This window comes from Tasmannia lanceolata, unplaced genomic scaffold, assembly GCF_043159265.1.
Source record: "Tasmannia lanceolata isolate RefF3 unplaced genomic scaffold, GAP_Taslan_0.1 ptg000270c, whole genome shotgun sequence".
In the NCBI taxonomy this organism is placed as follows: Eukaryota; Viridiplantae; Streptophyta; class Magnoliopsida; order Canellales; family Winteraceae; genus Tasmannia; species Tasmannia lanceolata.
The window spans coordinates 10001-17500 of record NW_027518945.1 but is presented as its reverse complement, the minus strand read 5'-3'; positions in this window follow the sequence as shown (position 1 = coordinate 17500).

Sequence of the window (7500 nt, the reverse complement as noted above, 5' to 3'; positions counted from 1 at the left end):
ATATCGGGGCATACCGGGCCTATCGGGGCACACGCGTACATACCGGGGCATACCGAGCCCTACTGGGGCACACGTGCGCATATCGGGGCGTACCAAGCCTATCGGGGCATACGCATGTATCCCAAGGCATACCGAGTCTATCCGGGCATACGCGTTCATACCGGGGCGTAACGGGCCTATCGGGGCATACTTGGGCATATCCGGGCAAAAAATGCCCAAAACTTGCGCAACCTTGGCAACCGTGGTCCATTCCTCTCTATATGCCTAGCCTTGCCAACCGTGGTCCATTCCTCACTATATGCCATGGCCTTGTGCCCATGGTCTTCCCAAGACAGCATCCAAGGCGCCTGAAAGGCCAAGGGAGCCCAACCCAGCAATGCCCAGCCAAGGCCAGGCATTCCAGTGCCTACCCGGGCAAAAACGCCCAAAGCATGCCCCATTCGTTAGCCTATCCAGGCAAAAACGCCCAAAACCAGCCCATTCCAGTGCCTATCCGGGGAAAACGCCCAAAGCATGCCCATTCCTTAGCCTATCCAGGCAAAGACGCCCAAAACCAGCACATTCCAGTGCCTATCCGGGCAAAAACGCCCTAAGCCTGCGCATTCCAGCGCCCCGCAGCATGCCACCCTCCTATAGGGTTTGCGCAACCAACCCGCCTAACCACCAGTGGCAACCAAAGGTGCTGTTAGCGACGACTTCTGAAGACGCAACGAGACGCGACGGGTTTGCGCCCAGACGCGACGAGGCGATGCGGGATCTGCGCCCAACCGTGCCTACACCCGCCGACTTGATGCGGGAGCTGCTGGCCCAAGCATGCCTAGCGTGCAAGGCCTGCGTGCAAGGCTAGTGTGCAAGGCTCGTGGGCAAGGCTAGTGCGCAAGGCTAGTGCCCAAGGTCTGTGTGCAAGGCTAGTGCCCAAGGCTAGTGAGCATGGCCTGTGTGCAAGGCTAGTGTGCAAGGCTTGTATGCAAGGCTAGTGTGCAAGGCTGGTGTGCAAGGCTTGTGGGCAAGGCTGGTGCGCAAGGCTAGTTCCCAAGGGTTGTGTGCAAGGCTAGTGCCCAAGGCAAGTGCGCAAGGCTCGTGCCCAAAGCTAGTGCGCAAGGCTTGTGTGCAAGGCTACTGCGATGGGCCAGTGCCCAAGGCTTGTGAGCAAGGCTTGTATGCATGGCTTGTGTGCAAGGCTAGCGTCCAAGGCTTGTGCGCATGGCTTGTGCGCAAGGCTTGTGTCCAAGGCTTTTGTGCAAGGCTCGTGCGCAAGGCTAGTGTGCAAGGCTTGTGCGCATTGGCAGGTAGCCCACCAGCATGCACGATCCAAATGCCACTCACGCGACAACACGGTGCCAAGCCGGGCATGGTGTGCACTCAAAACCAATCAACGGACAGAGGTCATGCGTCATGGGGGGGATCTAGCAAGGCCATGGGGAAGGTCATGGAGGACCTTGGAAGCAAGCGCAAGACGAGAGCGAATCGAACAAGGGGCCAGGACGGGGCCTTGTGCCCATGGTCTTCGCAAGACAGCGTCCAAGGCACCCGAAAGCCCAAGGGAACCCAAACCCGGCCGACACTTGCAATCGCACATGCTCTCTGCAACACACCATCAATGCCGCCCAACGGGGCCAGCACGAGCAGTCCTCCGCGGTCCCCTGGCCCTGCGCACGTTTGTCTTCGAAACCGAGCATCAATGCCACAGAAAGTGCCGGGGCGCCAGCTGGAGCCATCATCCGCGTTGCCATGGCTCGCTTGGCCTTGGCTTGCCAGGCCCCGACACGAGCAATCGCGCATTTTCTTTGCAACCGACCATCAATGCCGCCCAACGGGGCCAGCACGAGCAGTCATCCGCGGTCCCCTGGCCCTGCGCACGTTTGTCTTTGAAACCGAGCATCAATGCCACAGAAAGTGCCGGGGCGCCAGCTGGAGCCATCATCCGACGTGCCATGGCTCTGGTCCCATGGTCTTCGCAACCGAGCATTCGTGACACCCGCGGGGCCAGGACACCAACCCTTCCGACACGAGCATTCGCGCATGTTCTTTGGCCACACAACGGCGCCAGCACGAGCAAAATCATCCGCGGTGGGGTGGCCTTGCACGGCCTTTTGTCTTTGGAACCAACCATCAGTGCCACGGGAAGTGCCGGAGTCCCGGCATCCGCGGTGCCAAGTCATTGCGCCCTTGGTCTCTGCAGCGGGGCATGCCGGGCACTCCCAACCATTGCAAGCAAGCAAGCAAGCAAGAAAGAAAGTAAGTAAGTAAGTAAGTATTACATATAGGGGCGGGACATGCGGGGAGATCTGCGAAACGTGCATTACGGGGCACACGCGTACCTACCGGGGCATACCGACCCCTATTGGGGCACACGTGTGCATATCGGGGCATACCGGGCCTATCGGGGCACACGCGTACATACCGGGGCATACCGAGCCCTACTGGGGCACACGTGCGCATATCGGGGCGTACCAAGCCTATCGGGGCATACGCATGTATCCCAAGGCATACCGAGTCTATCCGGGCATACGCGTTCATACCGGGGCGTAACGGGCCTATCGGGGCATACTTGGGCATATCCGGGCAAAAAATGCCCAAAACTTGCGCAACCTTGGCAACCGTGGTCCATTCCTCTCTATATGCCTAGCCTTGCCAACCGTGGTCCATTCCTCACTATATGCCATGGCCTTGTGCCCATGGTCTTCCCAAGACAGCATCCAAGGCGCCTGAAAGGCCAAGGGAGCCCAACCCAGCAATGCCCAGCCAAGGCCAGGCATTCCAGTGCCTACCCGGGCAAAAACGCCCAAAGCATGCCCCATTCGTTAGCCTATCCAGGCAAAAACGCCCAAAACCAGCCCATTCCAGTGCCTATCCGGGGAAAACGCCCAAAGCATGCCCATTCCTTAGCCTATCCAGGCAAAGACGCCCAAAACCAGCACATTCCAGTGCCTATCCGGGCAAAAACGCCCTAAGCCTGCGCATTCCAGCGCCCCGCAGCATGCCACCCTCCTATAGGGTTTGCGCAACCAACCCGCCTAACCACCAGTGGCAACCAAAGGTGCTGTTAGCGACGACTTCTGAAGACGCAACGAGACGCGACGGGTTTGCGCCCAGACGCGACGAGGCGATGCGGGATCTGCGCCCAACCGTGCCTACACCCGCCGACTTGATGCGGGAGCTGCTGGCCCAAGCATGCCTAGCGTGCAAGGCCTGCGTGCAAGGCTAGTGTGCAAGGCTCGTGGGCAAGGCTAGTGCGCAAGGCTAGTGCCCAAGGTCTGTGTGCAAGGCTAGTGCCCAAGGCTAGTGAGCATGGCCTGTGTGCAAGGCTAGTGTGCAAGGCTTGTATGCAAGGCTAGTGTGCAAGGCTGGTGTGCAAGGCTTGTGGGCAAGGCTGGTGCGCAAGGCTAGTTCCCAAGGGTTGTGTGCAAGGCTAGTGCCCAAGGCAAGTGCGCAAGGCTCGTGCCCAAAGCTAGTGCGCAAGGCTTGTGTGCAAGGCTACTGCGATGGGCCAGTGCCCAAGGCTTGTGAGCAAGGCTTGTATGCATGGCTTGTGTGCAAGGCTAGCGTCCAAGGCTTGTGCGCATGGCTTGTGCGCAAGGCTTGTGTCCAAGGCTTTTGTGCAAGGCTCGTGCGCAAGGCTAGTGTGCAAGGCTTGTGCGCATTGGCAGGTAGCCCACCAGCATGCACGATCCAAATGCCACTCACGCGACAACACGGTGCCAAGCCGGGCATGGTGTGCACTCAAAACCAATCAACGGACAGAGGTCATGCGTCATGGGGGGGATCTAGCAAGGCCATGGGGAAGGTCATGGAGGACCTTGGAAGCAAGCGCAAGACGAGAGCGAATCGAACAAGGGGCCAGGACGGGGCCTTGTGCCCATGGTCTTCGCAAGACAGCGTCCAAGGCACCCGAAAGCCCAAGGGAACCCAAACCCGGCCGACACTTGCAATCGCACATGCTCTCTGCAACACACCATCAATGCCGCCCAACGGGGCCAGCACGAGCAGTCCTCCGCGGTCCCCTGGCCCTGCGCACGTTTGTCTTCGAAACCGAGCATCAATGCCACAGAAAGTGCCGGGGCGCCAGCTGGAGCCATCATCCGCGTTGCCATGGCTCGCTTGGCCTTGGCTTGCCAGGCCCCGACACGAGCAATCGCGCATTTTCTTTGCAACCGACCATCAATGCCGCCCAACGGGGCCAGCACGAGCAGTCATCCGCGGTCCCCTGGCCCTGCGCACGTTTGTCTTTGAAACCGAGCATCAATGCCACAGAAAGTGCCGGGGCGCCAGCTGGAGCCATCATCCGACGTGCCATGGCTCTGGTCCCATGGTCTTCGCAACCGAGCATTCGTGACACCCGCGGGGCCAGGACACCAACCCTTCCGACACGAGCATTCGCGCATGTTCTTTGGCCACACAACGGCGCCAGCACGAGCAAAATCATCCGCGGTGGGGTGGCCTTGCACGGCCTTTTGTCTTTGGAACCAACCATCAGTGCCACGGGAAGTGCCGGAGTCCCGGCATCCGCGGTGCCAAGTCATTGCGCCCTTGGTCTCTGCAGCGGGGCATGCCGGGCACTCCCAACCATTGCAAGCAAGCAAGCAAGCAAGAAAGAAAGTAAGTAAGTAAGTAAGTATTACATATAGGGGCGGGACATGCGGGGAGATCTGCGAAACGTGCATTACGGGGCACACGCGTACCTACCGGGGCATACCGACCCCTATTGGGGCACACGTGTGCATATCGGGGCATACCGGGCCTATCGGGGCACACGCGTACATACCGGGGCATACCGAGCCCTACTGGGGCACACGTGCGCATATCGGGGCGTACCAAGCCTATCGGGGCATACGCATGTATCCCAAGGCATACCGAGTCTATCCGGGCATACGCGTTCATACCGGGGCGTAACGGGCCTATCGGGGCATACTTGGGCATATCCGGGCAAAAAATGCCCAAAACTTGCGCAACCTTGGCAACCGTGGTCCATTCCTCTCTATATGCCTAGCCTTGCCAACCGTGGTCCATTCCTCACTATATGCCATGGCCTTGTGCCCATGGTCTTCCCAAGACAGCGTCCAAGGCCCCCGGAAGGCCAAGGGAGCCCAACCCAGCAATGCCCTGCTATGGCAAGCCAAGGCCAAGCATTCCGGTGCCTATCCGGGCAAAAATGCAATTCCTCTCTATATGCCTAGCCTTGGCAACCGTGGTCCATTCCCCACCATATGCCATGGCCTTGTGCCCATGGTCTTCCCAAGACAGTGTCCAAGGCGCCCGGAAGGCCAAGGGAGCCCAACCCAGCAATGCCCTGCTTTGGCAAGCCAAGGCCAAGCATTCCGGTGCCTAACCTTGGCAACCGTGGTCCTTTCCTCACCATATGCCATGGCCTTGTGCCCATGGTCTTCGCAAGACATCGTCCAAGGCGCCCAAAAGGCCAAGGGAGCCCAACCCAGCAATGCCTTGCTAGGACAAGCCAAGGCCAAGCATTCCGGTGCCTATCCGGGCAAAAACGCCCAAAGCATGCCCATTCCTTAGCCTATCCAGGCAAAAACGCCCAAAATCTGCACATTCTAGTGCCTATCCGGGCAAAAACGCCCACCAGCATGCCACCCTCCTATAGGGTTTGCGCAACCAACCAGCCTAACCACCAGTGGCAACCAAAGGTGCTGTTAGCGACGACTTCTGAAGACGCAACGAGACGCGACGTGTTTGCGCCCAGACGCGACGAGACGATGCGGGATCTGCGCCCAAGAATGCCTAGACCCGTCGACTTGATGCGGGATCAGCTCGCCCAAGCATGCCTAGTGTGCAAGGCCTGTGTGCAAGGCTAGTGTCCAAGGCTAGTGTGCAAGGCTCATGTGGAACGCTAGTGCGCAAGGCTAGTGCCCAAGGCTTGTGTGCCAGGCCCGTGTGCAAGGCTAGTGTCCAGGGCTTGTGTGCATTGCTTGAGTGCAAGGCTTGTGTGCATTGCTCGAGTGCATGGCTTGTGTGCAAGGGTTGTGCGCAAGGCTAGTGTGCGGGGCTTGTGCGCATGGCTAATGTGCACGGCTTGTGTGCATGGCTACCGTGCAAGGCTAGTTTGCATGGCTAGGGTGCAAGGCTCGCATGCGAGGCTAGTGTGCAAGGCTGCGTGCAAGGGAAGCGTGCAGGGCGAGTGTGCGAGGCCACTGTGCACGGCGCCAGCACTAGCGAGCCATCATCCGCGTTGCCATGGCTCGCTTGGCCTTGGCTTGCCAGGCCCCGACACGAGCAATCGCGCATTTTCTTTGCAACCGACCATCAATGCCGCCCAACGGGGCCAGCACGAGCAGTCATCCGCGGTCCCCTGGCCCTGCGCACGTTTGTCTTTGAAACCGAGCATCAATGCCACAGAAAGTGCCGGGGCGCCAGCTGGAGCCATCATCCGACGTGCCATGGCTCGCTTGGCCTTGGCTTGCCGGGCCCCGACACGAGCAATCGCGCATTTTCTTTGCAACCGACCATCAATGCCGCCCAACGGGGCCAGCACGAGCAGTCATCCGCGGTCCCCTGGCACTGCGCACGTTTGTCTTTGAAACCGAGCATCAATGCCACAGAAAGTGCCGGGGCGCCAGCTGGAGCCATCATCCGACGTGCCATGGCTCTGGTCCCATGGTCTTCGCAACCGAGCATTCGTGACACCCGCGGGGCCAGGACACCAACCCTTCCGACACGAGCATTCGCGCATGTTCTTTGGCCACACAACGGCGCCAGCACGAGCAAAATCATCCGCGGTGCGGTGGCCTTGCACGGCCTTTTGTCTTTGGAACCAACCATCAGTGCCACGGGAAGTGCCGGAGTCCCGGCATCCGCGGTGCCAAGTCATTGCGCCCTTGGTCTCTGCAGCGGGGCATGCCGGGCACTCCCAACCATTGCAAGCAAGCAAGCAAGCAAGAAAGAAAGTAAGTAAGTAAGTAAGTATTACATATAGGGGCGGGACATGCGGGGAGATCTGCGAAACGTGCATTACGGGGCACACGCGTACCTACCGGGGCATACCGACCCCTATTGGGGCACACGTGTGCATATCGGGGCATACCGGGCCTATCGGGGCACACGCGTACATACCGGGGCATACCGAGCCCTACTGGGGCACACGTGCGCATATCGGGGCGTACCAAGCCTATCGGGGCATACGCATGTATCCCAAGGCATACCGAGTCTATCCGGGCATACGCGTTCATACCGGGGCGTAACGGGCCTATCGGGGCATACTTGGGCATATCCGGGCAAAAAATGCCCAAAACTTGCGCAACCTTGGCAACCGTGGTCCATTCCTCTCTATATGCCTAGCCTTGCCAACCGTGGTCCATTCCTCACTATATGCCATGGCCTTGTGCCCATGGTCTTCCCAAGACAGCGTCCAAGGCCCCCGGAAGGCCAAGGGAGCCCAACCCAGCAATGCCCTGCTATGGCAAGCCAAGGCCAAGCATTCCGGTGCCTATCCGGGCAAAAATGCGATTCCTCTCTATATGCCTAGCCTTGGCAACCGTGGTCCAT